Consider the following 18,180-nt stretch of genomic DNA (forward strand, 5'->3'; position numbering starts at 1 on the left):
CAGTTTGTTATTCTTCTAGGTAACATAGTAACAAATCCAAATTGCTGCTCTCTTTGTAGGCAAGCAAGGCTTTGTTGCAACTGCAATTCTTACTTCTTCTTGAAATGTAGGGACGACAGTACATTCCATCACATCCATCTAGTGTACACAGGTAGGTCCATTGTGGCGGGCAGGCGAGCGGGCGGGCTGCTTTATTGGCTGTTTGCTGTTCCCCTACTCCACTCCACTATTTGACTGTGGTGCTGCATCAATCAATCAATCAATCAATCAATCAATCAATCAATCAATCAATCAATCAGTGGCTGGCTCAGGTGCAGCTCTTTAACTTACCTAAAAGGGAGGGCGGAGAGAAGACAAGGAAGGTGAATGAGCTGTTCCAATGTGAAATGCCGGAAACACAGAAACACAGACGACACACAACAAGAGGTGGCAATCTATTCATTAATTGCATTTAATCAATGAGCTCATTATCACTCATGCATTGTCCAACAGGTGTTGAAATAATGGGATTAAAAGGGGAGATCCCATCAGAAAGACAAAAACAATAGCAAACACAAATAGCACTTTTGGAATCTGATTTTAGTAAACACATAAGGGAAGGGTGCACCGGTCCTGGAAATACTGCAATACCAGGTCAATGCGTGGAGTGGACAGAGCAAGCTCTATTTCCATCTCCCTGTTCTAAAAATCCATTTAATATATGGTCCCCAGATAGGGGACGTATCAGATATTAAACTGATAAGAACAGATACTACACTTGATCTTAGCCAAAAGGCCGAGAAGCGATAACCCGAATGGGCCTGGCGTTGACCGAGCCTGCCTAATACTGCTGTTCACCCCTTGCAGCGATTCAGCCTACTCCTAGGCAATTCCATGGGGCCCTGCAGGCTCACACACATTTACAGCTACTAAGCGGGAGGTGAATAAAGGCCGGAGAGGAAGCTACACAGGATTTGCTTCTTTTGCTTGCACCACAATGCAGTGCTGAAAGAGGAGGAATCGACATAAAAACGCCTTCTTGGCAACGCCCAAATGCCCTCCTGCCGTGCAAATACTGGCAGCAGCAGCAGCAGCAGCAGCAGCAGCAGCAGTAAGTGCATGCCCACAGCCACCCCTTGTTCCTTCACAACTTGTATTAGCTTTAATCCAGTCCAGTGCTGCCTGCTGAGCAGCACTGACCAACACTGCCTGGGCCCAGGCTTTTATCTCTGAGGCCCCATTATGATGTCAGAAAGCTGGCTCTGGAATCCTGAGGGCTCCACTATGACACGTGCAAAGTTCCGTCTGAACTTTATATAAGACGGTGAGGCTCAGTCAGTCACTCAGTGTTGCCTGAGAGGGCAACACTGCAACAGCCGGCCGCCAGGCTGTCTTTTTTTTGCACATTTATTTGCCTCCAGGAGGCCACAAGAGGGAGACAAGGGACTGCAAAATGGAAAATAGGCATCCACCAACTTTACAGACAACTTCTCCTTGCTCCTACAACCTCCATCCTTGCACAGTTTGTTATTCTTCTAGGTAACATAGTAACAAATCCAAATTGCTGCTCTCTTTGTAGGCAAGCAAGGCTTTGTTGCAACTGCAATTCTTACTTCTTCTTGAAATGTAGGGACGACAGTACATTCCATCACATCCATCTAGTGTACACAGGTAGGTCCATTGTGGCGGGCAGGCGAGCGGGCGGGCTGCTTTATTGGCTGTTTGCTGTTCCCCTACTCCACTCCACTATTTGACTGTGGTGCTGCATCAATCAATCAATCAATCAATCAATCAATCAATCAATCAATCAATCAATCAATCAATCAGTGGCTGGCTCAGGTGCAGCTCTTTAACTTACCTAAAAGGGAGGGCGGAGAGAAGACAAGGAAGGTGAATGAGCTGTTCCAATGTGAAATGCCGGAAACACAGAAACACAGACGACACACAACAAGAGGTGGCAATCTATTCATTAATTGCATTTAATCAATGAGCTCATTATCACTCATGCATTGTCCAACAGGTGTTGAAATAATGGGATTAAAAGGGGAGATCCCATCAGAAAGACAAAAACAATAGCAAACACAAATAGCACTTTTGGAATCTGATTTTAGTAAACACATAAGGGAAGGGTGCACCGGTCCTGGAAATACTGCAATACCAGGTCAATGCGTGGAGTGGACAGAGCAAGCTCTATTTCCATCTCCCTGTTCTAAAAATCCATTTAATATATGGTCCCCAGATAGGGGACGTATCAGATATTAAACTGATAAGAACAGATACTACACTTGATCTTAGCCAAAAGGCCGAGAAGCGATAACCCGAATGGGCCTGGCGTTGACCGAGCCTGCCTAATACTGCTGTTCACCCCTTGCAGCGATTCAGCCTACTCCTAGGCAATTCCATGGGGCCCTGCAGGCTCACACACATTTACAGCTACTAAGCGGGAGGTGAATAAAGGCCGGAGAGGAAGCTACACAGGATTTGCTTCTTTTGCTTGCACCACAATGCAGTGCTGAAAGAGGAGGAATCGACATAAAAACGCCTTCTTGGCAACGCCCAAATGCCCTCCTGCCGTGCAAATACTGGCAGCAGCAGCAGCAGCAGCAGCAGCAGCAGTAAGTGCATGCCCACAGCCACCCCTTGTTCCTTCACAACTTGTATTAGCTTTAATCCAGTCCAGTGCTGCCTGCTGAGCAGCACTGACCAACACTGCCTGGGCCCAGGCTTTTATCTCTGAGGCCCCATTATGATGTCAGAAAGCTGGCTCTGGAATCCTGAGGGCTCCACTATGACACGTGCAAAGTTCCGTCTGAACTTTATATAAGACGGTGAGGCTCAGTCAGTCACTCAGTGTTGCCTGAGAGGGCAACACTGCAACAGCCGGCCGCCAGGCTGTCTTTTTTTTGCACATTTATTTGCCTCCAGGAGGCCACAAGAGGGAGACAAGGGACTGCAAAATGGAAAATAGGCATCCACCAACTTTACAGACAACTTCTCCTTGCTCCTACAACCTCCATCCTTGCACAGTTTGTTATTCTTCTAGGTAACATAGTAACAAATCCAAATTGCTGCTCTCTTTGTAGGCAAGCAAGGCTTTGTTGCAACTGCAATTCTTACTTCTTCTTGAAATGTAGGGACGACAGTACATTCCATCACATCCATCTAGTGTACACAGGTAGGTCCATTGTGGCGGGCAGGCGAGCGGGCGGGCTGCTTTATTGGCTGTTTGCTGTTCCCCTACTCCACTCCACTATTTGACTGTGGTGCTGCATCAATCAATCAATCAATCAATCAATCAATCAATCAATCAATCAATCAATCAGTGGCTGGCTCAGGTGCAGCTCTTTAACTTACCTAAAAGGGAGGGCGGAGAGAAGACAAGGAAGGTGAATGAGCTGTTCCAATGTGAAATGCCGGAAACACAGAAACACAGACGACACACAACAAGAGGTGGCAATCTATTCATTAATTGCATTTAATCAATGAGCTCATTATCACTCATGCATTGTCCAACAGGTGTTGAAATAATGGGATTAAAAGGGGAGATCCCATCAGAAAGACAAAAACAATAGCAAACACAAATAGCACTTTTGGAATCTGATTTTAGTAAACACATAAGGGAAGGGTGCACCGGTCCTGGAAATACTGCAATACCAGGTCAATGCGTGGAGTGGACAGAGCAAGCTCTATTTCCATCTCCCTGTTCTAAAAATCCATTTAATATATGGTCCCCAGATAGGGGACGTATCAGATATTAAACTGATAAGAACAGATACTACACTTGATCTTAGCCAAAAGGCCGAGAAGCGATAACCCGAATGGGCCTGGCGTTGACCGAGCCTGCCTAATACTGCTGTTCACCCCTTGCAGCGATTCAGCCTACTCCTAGGCAATTCCATGGGGCCCTGCAGGCTCACACACATTTACAGCTACTAAGCGGGAGGTGAATAAAGGCCGGAGAGGAAGCTACACAGGATTTGCTTCTTTTGCTTGCACCACAATGCAGTGCTGAAAGAGGAGGAATCGACATAAAAACGCCTTCTTGGCAACGCCCAAATGCCCTCCTGCCGTGCAAATACTGGCAGCAGCAGCAGCAGCAGCAGCAGCAGCAGTAAGTGCATGCCCACAGCCACCCCTTGTTCCTTCACAACTTGTATTAGCTTTAATCCAGTCCAGTGCTGCCTGCTGAGCAGCACTGACCAACACTGCCTGGGCCCAGGCTTTTATCTCTGAGGCCCCATTATGATGTCAGAAAGCTGGCTCTGGAATCCTGAGGGCTCCACTATGACACGTGCAAAGTTCCGTCTGAACTTTATATAAGACGGTGAGGCTCAGTCAGTCACTCAGTGTTGCCTGAGAGGGCAACACTGCAACAGCCGGCCGCCAGGCTGTCTTTTTTTTGCACATTTATTTGCCTCCAGGAGGCCACAAGAGGGAGACAAGGGACTGCAAAATGGAAAATAGGCATCCACCAACTTTACAGACAACTTCTCCTTGCTCCTACAACCTCCATCCTTGCACAGTTTGTTATTCTTCTAGGTAACATAGTAACAAATCCAAATTGCTGCTCTCTTTGTAGGCAAGCAAGGCTTTGTTGCAACTGCAATTCTTACTTCTTCTTGAAATGTAGGGACGACAGTACATTCCATCACATCCATCTAGTGTACACAGGTAGGTCCATTGTGGCGGGCAGGCGAGCGGGCGGGCTGCTTTATTGGCTGTTTGCTGTTCCCCTACTCCACTCCACTATTTGACTGTGGTGCTGCATCAATCAATCAATCAATCAATCAATCAATCAATCAATCAATCAATCAATCAAGTGGCTGGCTCAGGTGCAGCTCTTTAACTTACCTAAAAGGGAGGGCGGAGAGAAGACAAGGAAGGTGAATGAGCTGTTCCAATGTGAAATGCCGGAAACACAGAAACACAGACGACACACAACAAGAGGTGGCAATCTATTCATTAATTGCATTTAATCAATGAGCTCATTATCACTCATGCATTGTCCAACAGGTGTTGAAATAATGGGATTAAAAGGGGAGATCCCATCAGAAAGACAAAAACAATAGCAAACACAAATAGCACTTTTGGAATCTGATTTTAGTAAACACATAAGGGAAGGGTGCACCGGTCCTGGAAATACTGCAATACCAGGTCAATGCGTGGAGTGGACAGAGCAAGCTCTATTTCCATCTCCCTGTTCTAAAAATCCATTTAATATATGGTCCCCAGATAGGGGACGTATCAGATATTAAACTGATAAGAACAGATACTACACTTGATCTTAGCCAAAAGGCCGAGAAGCGATAACCCGAATGGGCCTGGCGTTGACCGAGCCTGCCTAATACTGCTGTTCACCCCTTGCAGCGATTCAGCCTACTCCTAGGCAATTCCATGGGGCCCTGCAGGCTCACACACATTTACAGCTACTAAGCGGGAGGTGAATAAAGGCCGGAGAGGAAGCTACACAGGATTTGCTTCTTTTGCTTGCACCACAATGCAGTGCTGAAAGAGGAGGAATCGACATAAAAACGCCTTCTTGGCAACGCCCAAATGCCCTCCTGCCGTGCAAATACTGGCAGCAGCAGCAGCAGCAGCAGCAGCAGCAGTAAGTGCATGCCCACAGCCACCCCTTGTTCCTTCACAACTTGTATTAGCTTTAATCCAGTCCAGTGCTGCCTGCTGAGCAGCACTGACCAACACTGCCTGGGCCCAGGCTTTTATCTCTGAGGCCCCATTATGATGTCAGAAAGCTGGCTCTGGAATCCTGAGGGCTCCACTATGACACGTGCAAAGTTCCGTCTGAACTTTATATAAGACGGTGAGGCTCAGTCAGTCACTCAGTGTTGCCTGAGAGGGCAACACTGCAACAGCCGGCCGCCAGGCTGTCTTTTTTTTGCACATTTATTTGCCTCCAGGAGGCCACAAGAGGGAGACAAGGGACTGCAAAATGGAAAATAGGCATCCACCAACTTTACAGACAACTTCTCCTTGCTCCTACAACCTCCATCCTTGCACAGTTTGTTATTCTTCTAGGTAACATAGTAACAAATCCAAATTGCTGCTCTCTTTGTAGGCAAGCAAGGCTTTGTTGCAACTGCAATTCTTACTTCTTCTTGAAATGTAGGGACGACAGTACATTCCATCACATCCATCTAGTGTACACAGGTAGGTCCATTGTGGCGGGCAGGCGAGCGGGCGGGCTGCTTTATTGGCTGTTTGCTGTTCCCCTACTCCACTCCACTATTTGACTGTGGTGCTGCATCAATCAATCAATCAATCAATCAATCAATCAATCAATCAATCAATCAATCAATCAATCAGTGGCTGGCTCAGGTGCAGCTCTTTAACTTACCTAAAAGGGAGGGCGGAGAGAAGACAAGGAAGGTGAATGAGCTGTTCCAATGTGAAATGCCGGAAACACAGAAACACAGACGACACACAACAAGAGGTGGCAATCTATTCATTAATTGCATTTAATCAATGAGCTCATTATCACTCATGCATTGTCCAACAGGTGTTGAAATAATGGGATTAAAAGGGGAGATCCCATCAGAAAGACAAAAACAATAGCAAACACAAATAGCACTTTTGGAATCTGATTTTAGTAAACACATAAGGGAAGGGTGCACCGGTACTGGAAATACTGCAATACCAGGTCAATGCGTGGAGTGGACAGAGCAAGCTCTATTTCCATCTCCCTGTTCTAAAAATCCATTTAATATATGGTCCCCAGATAGGGGACGTATCAGATATTAAACTGATAAGAACAGATACTACACTTGATCTTAGCCAAAAGGCCGAGAAGCGATAACCCGAATGGGCCTGGCGTTGACCGAGCCTGCCTAATACTGCTGTTCACCCCTTGCAGCGATTCAGCCTACTCCTAGGCAATTCCATGGGGCCCTGCAGGCTCACACACATTTACAGCTACTAAGCGGGAGGTGAATAAAGGCCGGAGAGGAAGCTACACAGGATTTGCTTCTTTTGCTTGCACCACAATGCAGTGCTGAAAGAGGAGGAATCGACATAAAAACGCCTTCTTGGCAACGCCCAAATGCCCTCCTGCCGTGCAAATACTGGCAGCAGCAGCAGCAGCAGCAGTAAGTGCATGCCCACAGCCACCCCTTGTTCCTTCACAACTTGTATTAGCTTTAATCCAGTCCAGTGCTGCCTGCTGAGCAGCACTGACCAACACTGCCTGGGCCCAGGCTTTTATCTCTGAGGCCCCATTATGATGTCAGAAAGCTGGCTCTGGAATCCTGAGGGCTCCACTATGACACGTGCAAAGTTCCGTCTGAACTTTATATAAGACGGTGAGGCTCAGTCAGTCACTCAGTGTTGCCTGAGAGGGCAACACTGCAACAGCCGGCTGCCAGGCTGTCTTTTTTTTGCACATTTATTTGCCTCCAGGAGGCCACAAGAGGGAGACAAGGGACTGCAAAATGGAAAATAGGCATCCACCAACTTTACAGACAACTTATCCTTGCTCCTACAACCTCCATCCTTGCACAGTTTGTTATTCTTCTAGGTAACATAGTAACAAATCCAAATTGCTGCTCTCTTTGTAGGCAAGCAAGGCTTTGTTGCAACTGCAATTCTTACTTCTTCTTGAAATGTAGGGACGACAGTACATTCCATCACATCCATCTAGTGTACACAGGTAGGTCCATTGTGGCGGGCAGGCGAGCGGGCGGGCTGCTTTATTGGCTGTTTGCTGTTCCCCTACTCCACTCCACTATTTGACTGTGGTGCTGCATCAATCAATCAATCAATCAATCAATCAATCAATCAATCAATCAATCAATCAGTGGCTGGCTCAGGTGCAGCTCTTTAACTTACCTAAAAGGGAGGGCGGAGAGAAGACAAGGAAGGTGAATGAGCTGTTCCAATGTGAAATGCCGGAAACACAGAAACACAGACGACACACAACAAGAGGTGGCAATCTATTCATTAATTGCATTTAATCAATGAGCTCATTATCACTCATGCATTGTCCAACAGGTGTTGAAATAATGGGATTAAAAGGGGAGATCCCATCAGAAAGACAAAAACAATAGCAAACACAAATAGCACTTTTGGAATCTGATTTTAGTAAACACATAAGGGAAGGGTGCACCGGTCCTGGAAATACTGCAATACCAGGTCAATGCGTGGAGTGGACAGAGCAAGCTCTATTTCCATCTCCCTGTTCTAAAAATCCATTTAATATATGGTCCCCAGATAGGGGACGTATCAGATATTAAACTGATAAGAACAGATACTACACTTGATCTTAGCCAAAAGGCCGAGAAGCGATAACCCGAATGGGCCTGGCGTTGACCGAGCCTGCCTAATACTGCTGTTCACCCCTTGCAGCGATTCAGCCTACTCCTAGGCAATTCCATGGGGCCCTGCAGGCTCACACACATTTACAGCTACTAAGCGGGAGGTGAATAAAGGCCGGAGAGGAAGCTACACAGGATTTGCTTCTTTTGCTTGCACCACAATGCAGTGCTGAAAGAGGAGGAATCGACATAAAAACGCCTTCTTGGCAACGCCCAAATGCCCTCCTGCCGTGCAAATACTGGCAGCAGCAGCAGCAGCAGCAGCAGCAGCAGTAAGTGCATGCCCACAGCCACCCCTTGTTCCTTCACAACTTGTATTAGCTTTAATCCAGTCCAGTGCTGCCTGCTGAGCAGCACTGACCAACACTGCCTGGGCCCAGGCTTTTATCTCTGAGGCCCCATTATGATGTCAGAAAGCTGGCTCTGGAATCCTGAGGGCTCCACTATGACACGTGCAAAGTTCCGTCTGAACTTTATATAAGACGGTGAGGCTCAGTCAGTCACTCAGTGTTGCCTGAGAGGGCAACACTGCAACAGCCGGCCGCCAGGCTATCTTTTTTTTGCACATTTATTTGCCTCCAGGAGGCCACAAGAGGGAGACAAGGGACTGCAAAATGGAAAATAGGCATCCACCAACTTTACAGACAACTTCTCCTTGCTCCTACAACCTCCATCCTTGCACAGTTTGTTATTCTTCTAGGTAACATAGTAACAAATCCAAATTGCTGCTCTCTTTGTAGGCAAGCAAGGCTTTGTTGCAACTGCAATTCTTACTTCTTCTTGAAATGTAGGGACGACAGTACATTCCATCACATCCATCTAGTGTACACAGGTAGGTCCATTGTGGCGGGCAGGCGAGCGGGCGGGCTGCTTTATTGGCTGTTTGCTGTTCCCCTACTCCACTCCACTATTTGACTGTGGTGCTGCATCAATCAATCAATCAATCAATCAATCAATCAATCAATCAATCAATCAATCAATCAATCAATCAATCAGTGGCTGGCTCAGGTGCAGCTCTTTAACTTACCTAAAAGGGAGGGCGGAGAGAAGACAAGGAAGGTGAATGAGCTGTTCCAATGTGAAATGCCGGAAACACAGAAACACAGACGACACACAACAAGAGGTGGCAATCTATTCATTAATTGCATTTAATCAATGAGCTCATTATCACTCATGCATTGTCCAACAGGTGTTGAAATAATGGGATTAAAAGGGGAGATCCCATCAGAAAGACAAAAACAATAGCAAACACAAATAGCACTTTTGGAATCTGATTTTAGTAAACACATAAGGGAAGGGTGCACCGGTCCTGGAAATACTGCAATACCAGGTCAATGCGTGGAGTGGACAGAGCAAGCTCTATTTCCATCTCCCTGTTCTAAAAATCCATTTAATATATGGTCCCCAGATAGGGGACGTATCAGATATTAAACTGATAAGAACAGATACTACACTTGATCTTAGCCAAAAGGCCGAGAAGCGATAACCCGAATGGGCCTGGCGTTGACCGAGCCTGCCTAATACTGCTGTTCACCCCTTGCAGCGATTCAGCCTACTCCTAGGCAATTCCATGGGGCCCTGCAGGCTCACACACATTTACAGCTACTAAGCGGGAGGTGAATAAAGGCCGGAGAGGAAGCTACACAGGATTTGCTTCTTTTGCTTGCACCACAATGCAGTGCTGAAAGAGGAGGAATCGACATAAAAACGCCTTCTTGGCAACGCCCAAATGCCCTCCTGCCGTGCAAATACTGGCAGCAGCAGCAGCAGCAGCAGCAGCAGTAAGTGCATGCCCACAGCCACCCCTTGTTCCTTCACAACTTGTATTAGCTTTAATCCAGTCCAGTGCTGCCTGCTGAGCAGCACTGACCAACACTGCCTGGGCCCAGGCTTTTATCTCTGAGGCCCCATTATGATGTCAGAAAGCTGGCTCTGGAATCCTGAGGGCTCCACTATGACACGTGCAAAGTTCCGTCTGAACTTTATATAAGACGGTGAGGCTCAGTCAGTCACTCAGTGTTGCCTGAGAGGGCAACACTGCAACAGCCGGCCGCCAGGCTGTCTTTTTTTTGCACATTTATTTGCCTCCAGGAGGCCACAAGAGGGAGACAAGGGACTGCAAAATGGAAAATAGGCATCCACCAACTTTACAGACAACTTCTCCTTGCTCCTACAACCTCCATCCTTGCACAGTTTGTTATTCTTCTAGGTAACATAGTAACAAATCCAAATTGCTGCTCTCTTTGTAGGCAAGCAAGGCTTTGTTGCAACTGCAATTCTTACTTCTTCTTGAAATGTAGGGACGACAGTACATTCCATCACATCCATCTAGTGTACACAGGTAGGTCCATTGTGGCGGGCAGGCGAGCGGGCGGGCTGCTTTATTGGCTGTTTGCTGTTCCCCTACTCCACTCCACTATTTGACTGTGGTGCTGCATCAATCAATCAATCAATCAATCAATCAATCAATCAATCAATCAATCAATCAATCAATCAATCAATCAATCAGTGGCTGGCTCAGGTGCAGCTCTTTAACTTACCTAAAAGGGAGGGCGGAGAGAAGACAAGGAAGGTGAATGAGCTGTTCCAATGTGAAATGCCGGAAACACAGAAACACAGACGACACACAACAAGAGGTGGCAATCTATTCATTAATTGCATTTAATCAATGAGCTCATTATCACTCATGCATTGTCCAACAGGTGTTGAAATAATGGGATTAAAAGGGGAGATCCCATCAGAAAGACAAAAACAATAGCAAACACAAATAGCACTTTTGGAATCTGATTTTAGTAAACACATAAGGGAAGGGTGCACCGGTCCTGGAAATACTGCAATACCAGGTCAATGCGTGGAGTGGACAGAGCAAGCTCTATTTCCATCTCCCTGTTCTAAAAATCCATTTAATATATGGTCCCCAGATAGGGGACGTATCAGATATTAAACTGATAAGAACAGATACTACACTTGATCTTAGCCAAAAGGCCGAGAAGCGATAACCCGAATGGGCCTGGCGTTGACCGAGCCTGCCTAATACTGCTGTTCACCCCTTGCAGCGATTCAGCCTACTCCTAGGCAATTCCATGGGGCCCTGCAGGCTCACACACATTTACAGCTACTAAGCGGGAGGTGAATAAAGGCCGGAGAGGAAGCTACACAGGATTTGCTTCTTTTGCTTGCACCACAATGCAGTGCTGAAAGAGGAGGAATCGACATAAAAACGCCTTCTTGGCAACGCCCAAATGCCCTCCTGCCGTGCAAATACTGGCAGCAGCAGCAGCAGCAGCAGCAGCAGTAAGTGCATGCCCACAGCCACCCCTTGTTCCTTCACAACTTGTATTAGCTTTAATCCAGTCCAGTGCTGCCTGCTGAGCAGCACTGACCAACACTGCCTGGGCCCAGGCTTTTATCTCTGAGGCCCCATTATGATGTCAGAAAGCTGGCTCTGGAATCCTGAGGGCTCCACTATGACACGTGCAAAGTTCCGTCTGAACTTTATATAAGACGGTGAGGCTCAGTCAGTCACTCAGTGTTGCCTGAGAGGGCAACACTGCAACAGCCGGCCGCCAGGCTGTCTTTTTTTTGCACATTTATTTGCCTCCAGGAGGCCACAAGAGGGAGACAAGGGACTGCAAAATGGAAAATAGGCATCCACCAACTTTACAGACAACTTCTCCTTGCTCCTACAACCTCCATCCTTGCACAGTTTGTTATTCTTCTAGGTAACATAGTAACAAATCCAAATTGCTGCTCTCTTTGTAGGCAAGCAAGGCTTTGTTGCAACTGCAATTCTTACTTCTTCTTGAAATGTAGGGACGACAGTACATTCCATCACATCCATCTAGTGTACACAGGTAGGTCCATTGTGGCGGGCAGGCGAGCGGGCGGGCTGCTTTATTGGCTGTTTGCTGTTCCCCTACTCCACTCCACTATTTGACTGTGGTGCTGCATCAATCAATCAATCAATCAATCAATCAATCAATCAATCAATCAGTGGCTGGCTCAGGTGCAGCTCTTTAACTTACCTAAAAGGGAGGGCGGAGAGAAGACAAGGAAGGTGAATGAGCTGTTCCAATGTGAAATGCCGGAAACACAGAAACACAGACGACACACAACAAGAGGTGGCAATCTATTCATTAATTGCATTTAATCAATGAGCTCATTATCACTCATGCATTGTCCAACAGGTGTTGAAATAATGGGATTAAAAGGGGAGATCCCATCAGAAAGACAAAAACAATAGCAAACACAAATAGCACTTTTGGAATCTGATTTTAGTAAACACATAAGGGAAGGGTGCACCGGTCCTGGAAATACTGCAATACCAGGTCAATGCGTGGAGTGGACAGAGCAAGCTCTATTTCCATCTCCCTGTTCTAAAAATCCATTTAATATATGGTCCCCAGATAGGGGACGTATCAGATATTAAACTGATAAGAACAGATACTACACTTGATCTTAGCCAAAAGGCCGAGAAGCGATAACCCGAATGGGCCTGGCGTTGACCGAGCCTGCCTAATACTGCTGTTCACCCCTTGCAGCGATTCAGCCTACTCCTAGGCAATTCCATGGGGCCCTGCAGGCTCACACACATTTACAGCTACTAAGCGGGAGGTGAATAAAGGCCGGAGAGGAAGCTACACAGGATTTGCTTCTTTTGCTTGCACCACAATGCAGTGCTGAAAGAGGAGGAATCGACATAAAAACGCCTTCTTGGCAACGCCCAAATGCCCTCCTGCCGTGCAAATACTGGCAGCAGCAGCAGCAGCAGCAGCAGCAGTAAGTGCATGCCCACAGCCACCCCTTGTTCCTTCACAACTTGTATTAGCTTTAATCCAGTCCAGTGCTGCCTGCTGAGCAGCACTGACCAACACTGCCTGGGCCCAGGCTTTTATCTCTGAGGCCCCATTATGATGTCAGAAAGCTGGCTCTGGAATCCTGAGGGCTCCACTATGACACGTGCAAAGTTCCGTCTGAACTTTATATAAGACGGTGAGGCTCAGTCAGTCACTCAGTGTTGCCTGAGAGGGCAACACTGCAACAGCCGGCCGCCAGGCTGTCTTTTTTTTGCACATTTATTTGCCTCCAGGAGGCCACAAGAGGGAGACAAGGGACTGCAAAATGGAAAATAGGCATCCACCAACTTTACAGACAACTTCTCCTTGCTCCTACAACCTCCATCCTTGCACAGTTTGTTATTCTTCTAGGTAACATAGTAACAAATCCAAATTGCTGCTCTCTTTGTAGGCAAGCAAGGCTTTGTTGCAACTGCAATTCTTACTTCTTCTTGAAATGTAGGGACGACAGTACATTCCATCACATCCATCTAGTGTACACAGGTAGGTCCATTGTGGCGGGCAGGCGAGCGGGCGGGCTGCTTTATTGGCTGTTTGCTGTTCCCCTACTCCACTCCACTATTTGACTGTGGTGCTGCATCAATCAATCAATCAATCAATCAATCAATCAATCAATCAATCAGTGGCTGGCTCAGGTGCAGCTCTTTAACTTACCTAAAAGGGAGGGCGGAGAGAAGACAAGGAAGGTGAATGAGCTGTTCCAATGTGAAATGCCGGAAACACAGAAACACAGACGACACACAACAAGAGGTGGCAATCTATTCATTAATTGCATTTAATCAATGAGCTCATTATCACTCATGCATTGTCCAACAGGTGTTGAAATAATGGGATTAAAAGGGGAGATCCCATCAGAAAGACAAAAACAATAGCAAACACAAATAGCACTTTTGGAATCTGATTTTAGTAAACACATAAGGGAAGGGTGCACCGGTCCTGGAAATACTGCAATACCAGGTCAATGCGTGGAGTGGACAGAGCAAGCTCTATTTCCATCTCCCTGTTCTAAAAATCCATTTAATATATGGTCCCCAGATAGGGGACGTATCAGATATTAAACTGATAAGAACAGATACTACACTTGATCTTAGCCAAAAGGCCGAGAAGCGATAACCCGAATGGGCCTGGCGTTGACCGAGCCTGCCTAATACTGCTGTTCACCCCTTGCAGCGATTCAGCCTACTCCTAGGCAATTCCATGGGGCCCTGCAGGCTCACACACATTTACAGCTACTAAGCGGGAGGTGAATAAAGGCCGGAGAGGAAGCTACACAGGATTTGCTTCTTTTGCTTGCACCACAATGCAGTGCTGAAAGAGGAGGAATCGACATAAAAACGCCTTCTTGGCAACGCCCAAATGCCCTCCTGCCGTGCAAATACTGGCAGCAGCAGCAGCAGCAGCAGCAGCAGCAGCAGCAGTAAGTGCATGCCCACAGCCACCCCTTGTTCCTTCACAACTTGTATTAGCTTTAATCCAGTCCAGTGCTGCCTGCTGAGCAGCACTGACCAACACTGCCTGGGCCCAGGCTTTTATCTCTGAGGCCCCATTATGATGTCAGAAAGCTGGCTCTGGAATCCTGAGGGCTCCACTATGACACGTGCAAAGTTCCGTCTGAACTTTATATAAGACGGTGAGGCTCAGTCAGTCACTCAGTGTTGCCTGAGAGGGCAACACTGCAACAGCCGGCCGCCAGGCTGTCTTTTTTTTGCACATTTATTTGCCTCCAGGAGGCCACAAGAGGGAGACAAGGGACTGCAAAATGGAAAATAGGCATCCACCAACTTTACAGACAACTTCTCCTTGCTCCTACAACCTCCATCCTTGCACAGTTTGTTATTCTTCTAGGTAACATAGTAACAAATCCAAATTGCTGCTCTCTTTGTAGGCAAGCAAGGCTTTGTTGCAACTGCAATTCTTACTTCTTCTTGAAATGTAGGGACGACAGTACATTCCATCACATCCATCTAGTGTACACAGGTAGGTCCATTGTGGCGGGCAGGCGAGCGGGCGGGCTGCTTTATTGGCTGTTTGCTGTTCCCCTACTCCACTCCACTATTTGACTGTGGTGCTGCATCAATCAATCAATCAATCAATCAATCAATCAATCAATCAATCAATCAATCAATCAGTGGCTGGCTCAGGTGCAGCTCTTTAACTTACCTAAAAGGGAGGGCGGAGAGAAGACAAGGAAGGTGAATGAGCTGTTCCAATGTGAAATGCCGGAAACACAGAAACACAGACGACACACAACAAGAGGTGGCAATCTATTCATTAATTGCATTTAATCAATGAGCTCATTATCACTCATGCATTGTCCAACAGGTGTTGAAATAATGGGATTAAAAGGGGAGATCCCATCAGAAAGACAAAAACAATAGCAAACACAAATAGCACTTTTGGAATCTGATTTTAGTAAACACATAAGGGAAGGGTGCACCGGTCCTGGAAATACTGCAATACCAGGTCAATGCGTGGAGTGGACAGAGCAAGCTCTATTTCCATCTCCCTGTTCTAAAAATCCATTTAATATATGGTCCCCAGATAGGGGACGTATCAGATATTAAACTGATAAGAACAGATACTACACTTGATCTTAGCCAAAAGGCCGAGAAGCGATAACCCGAATGGGCCTGGCGTTGACCGAGCCTGCCTAATACTGCTGTTCACCCCTTGCAGCGATTCAGCCTACTCCTAGGCAATTCCATGGGGCCCTGCAGGCTCACACACATTTACAGCTACTAAGCGGGAGGTGAATAAAGGCCGGAGAGGAAGCTACACAGGATTTGCTTCTTTTGCTTGCACCACAATGCAGTGCTGAAAGAGGAGGAATCGACATAAAAACGCCTTCTTGGCAACGCCCAAATGCCCTCCTGCCGTGCAAATACTGGCAGCAGCAGCAGCAGCAGCAGCAGCAGTAAGTGCATGCCCACAGCCACCCCTTGTTCCTTCACAACTTGTATTAGCTTTAATCAAGTCCAGTGCTGCCTGCTGAGCAGCACTGACCAACACTGCCTGGGCCCAGGCTTTTATCTCTGAGGCCCCATTATGATGTCAGAAAGCTGGCTCTGGAATCCTGAGGGCTCCACTATGACACGTGCAAAGTTCCGTCTGAACTTTATATAAGACGGTGAGGCTCAGTCAGTCACTCAGTGTTGCCTGAGAGGGCAACACTGCAACAGCCGGCCGCCAGGCTGTCTTTTTTTTGCACATTTATTTGCCTCCAGGAGGCCACAAGAGGGAGACAAGGGACTGCAAAATGGAAAATAGGCATCCACCAACTTTACAGACAACTTCTCCTTGCTCCTACAACCTCCATCCTTGCACAGTTTGTTATTCTTCTAGGTAACATAGTAACAAATCCAAATTGCTGCTCTCTTTGTAGGCAAGCAAGGCTTTGTTGCAACTGCAATTCTTACTTCTTCTTGAAATTTAGGGACGACAGTACATTCCATCACATCCATCTAGTGTACACAGGTAGGTCCATTGTGGCGGGCAGGCGAGCGGGCGGGCTGCTTTATTGGCTGTTTGCTGTTCCCCTACTCCACTCCACTATTTGACTGTGGTGCTGCATCAATCAATCAATCAATCAATCAATCAATCAATCAATCAATCAATCAGTGGCTGGCTCAGGTGCAGCTCTTTAACTTACCTAAAAGGGAGGGCGGAGAGAAGACAAGGAAGGTGAATGAGCTGTTCCAATGTGAAATGCCGGAAACACAGAAACACAGACGACACACAACAAGAGGTGGCAATCTATTCATTAATTGCATTTAATCAATGAGCTCATTATCACTCATGCATTGTCCAACAGGTGTTGAAATAATGGGATTAAAAGGGGAGATCCCATCAGAAAGACAAAAACAATAGCAAACACAAATAGCACTTTTGGAATCTGATTTTAGTAAACACATAAGGGAAGGGTGCACCGGTCCTGGAAATACTGCAATACCAGGTCAATGCGTGGAGTGGACAGAGCAAGCTCTATTTCCATCTCCCTGTTCTAAAAATCCATTTAATATATGGTCCCCAGATAGGGGACGTATCAGATATTAAACTGATAAGAACAGATACTACACTTGATCTTAGCCAAAAGGCCGAGAAGCGATAACCCGAATGGGCCTGGCGTTGACCGAGCCTGCCTAATACTGCTGTTCACCCCTTGCAGCGATTCAGCCTACTCCTAGGCAATTCCATGGGGCCCTGCAGGCTCACACACATTTACAGCTACTAAGCGGGAGGTGAATAAAGGCCGGAGAGGAAGCTACACAGGATTTGCTTCTTTTGCTTGCACCACAATGCAGTGCTGAAAGAGGAGGAATCGACATAAAAACGCCTTCTTGGCAACGCCCAAATGCCCACCTGCCGTGCAAATACTGGCAGCAGCAGCAGCAGCAGCAGCAGTAAGTGCATGCCCACAGCCACCCCTTGTTCCTTCACAACTTGTATTAGCTTTAATCCAGTCCAGTGCTGCCTGCTGAGCAGCACTGACCAACACTGCCTGGGCCCAGGCTTTTATCTCTGAGGCCCCATTATGATGTCAGAAAGCTGGCTCTGGAATCCTGAGGGCTCCACTATGACACGTGCAAAGTTCCGTCTGAACTTTATATAAGACGGTGAGGCTCAGTCAGTCACTCAGTGTTGCCTGAGAGGGCAACACTGCAACAGCCGGCCGCCAGGCTGTCTTTTTTTTGCACATTTATTTGCCTCCAGGAGGCCACAAGAGGGAGACAAGGGACTGCAAAATGGAAAATAGGCATCCACCAACTTTACAGACAACTTCTCCTTGCTCCTACAACCTCCATCCTTGCACAGTTTGTTATTCTTCTAGGTAACATAGTAACAAATCCAAATTGCTGCTCTCTTTGTAGGCAAGCAAGGCTTTGTTGCAACTGCAATTCTTACTTCTTCTTGAAATGTAGGGACGACAGTACATTCCATCACATCCATCTAGTGTACACAGGTAGGTCCATTGTGGCGGGCAGGCGAGCGGGCGGGCTGCTTTATTGGCTGTTTGCTGT

The 18,180-nt window shown here is 46.9% G+C and overlaps 12 non-coding genes across 12 annotated transcripts; all 12 read right to left on the reverse strand.

Moving 5' to 3' along the window:
- Window positions 1-596: 596 nt before the first annotated feature.
- LOC142692061 (U2 spliceosomal RNA) lies at window positions 597-787 on the reverse strand. Its single transcript, XR_012860553.1, has one exon. It is a non-coding gene; the product is annotated as a U2 spliceosomal RNA (small nuclear RNA).
- Window positions 788-2,103: 1,316 nt separating this feature from the next.
- Window positions 2,104-2,294, reverse strand: LOC142692062 (U2 spliceosomal RNA). Its single transcript, XR_012860554.1, has one exon. It is a non-coding gene; the product is annotated as a U2 spliceosomal RNA (small nuclear RNA).
- Window positions 2,295-3,599: 1,305 nt separating this feature from the next.
- LOC142692063 (U2 spliceosomal RNA) lies at window positions 3,600-3,790 on the reverse strand. The gene has a single exon (XR_012860555.1). It is a non-coding gene; the product is annotated as a U2 spliceosomal RNA (small nuclear RNA).
- Window positions 3,791-5,096: 1,306 nt separating this feature from the next.
- On the reverse strand, window positions 5,097-5,287 carry LOC142692064 (U2 spliceosomal RNA). Its single transcript, XR_012860556.1, has one exon. It is a non-coding gene; the product is annotated as a U2 spliceosomal RNA (small nuclear RNA).
- Window positions 5,288-6,600: 1,313 nt separating this feature from the next.
- LOC142692137 (U2 spliceosomal RNA) lies at window positions 6,601-6,791 on the reverse strand. Its single transcript, XR_012860622.1, has one exon. It is a non-coding gene; the product is annotated as a U2 spliceosomal RNA (small nuclear RNA).
- Window positions 6,792-8,087: 1,296 nt separating this feature from the next.
- LOC142692065 (U2 spliceosomal RNA) lies at window positions 8,088-8,278 on the reverse strand. Its single transcript, XR_012860557.1, has one exon. It is a non-coding gene; the product is annotated as a U2 spliceosomal RNA (small nuclear RNA).
- A 1,321-nt stretch (window positions 8,279-9,599) lies between these two features.
- Window positions 9,600-9,790, reverse strand: LOC142692066 (U2 spliceosomal RNA). Its single transcript, XR_012860558.1, has one exon. It is a non-coding gene; the product is annotated as a U2 spliceosomal RNA (small nuclear RNA).
- A 1,322-nt stretch (window positions 9,791-11,112) lies between these two features.
- On the reverse strand, window positions 11,113-11,303 carry LOC142692068 (U2 spliceosomal RNA). Its single transcript, XR_012860560.1, has one exon. It is a non-coding gene; the product is annotated as a U2 spliceosomal RNA (small nuclear RNA).
- A 1,294-nt stretch (window positions 11,304-12,597) lies between these two features.
- On the reverse strand, window positions 12,598-12,788 carry LOC142692070 (U2 spliceosomal RNA). Its single transcript, XR_012860561.1, has one exon. It is a non-coding gene; the product is annotated as a U2 spliceosomal RNA (small nuclear RNA).
- A 1,294-nt stretch (window positions 12,789-14,082) lies between these two features.
- On the reverse strand, window positions 14,083-14,273 carry LOC142692071 (U2 spliceosomal RNA). The gene has a single exon (XR_012860562.1). It is a non-coding gene; the product is annotated as a U2 spliceosomal RNA (small nuclear RNA).
- A 1,315-nt stretch (window positions 14,274-15,588) lies between these two features.
- Window positions 15,589-15,779, reverse strand: LOC142692072 (U2 spliceosomal RNA). Its single transcript, XR_012860563.1, has one exon. It is a non-coding gene; the product is annotated as a U2 spliceosomal RNA (small nuclear RNA).
- A 1,298-nt stretch (window positions 15,780-17,077) lies between these two features.
- Window positions 17,078-17,268, reverse strand: LOC142692073 (U2 spliceosomal RNA). Its single transcript, XR_012860564.1, has one exon. It is a non-coding gene; the product is annotated as a U2 spliceosomal RNA (small nuclear RNA).
- Window positions 17,269-18,180: the final 912 nt, after the last annotated feature.

The sequence above is a fragment of the Rhinoderma darwinii genome (genome assembly GCF_050947455.1).
Source record: "Rhinoderma darwinii isolate aRhiDar2 chromosome 5 unlocalized genomic scaffold, aRhiDar2.hap1 SUPER_5_unloc_39, whole genome shotgun sequence".
Taxonomy (NCBI): Eukaryota; Metazoa; Chordata; class Amphibia; order Anura; family Rhinodermatidae; genus Rhinoderma; species Rhinoderma darwinii.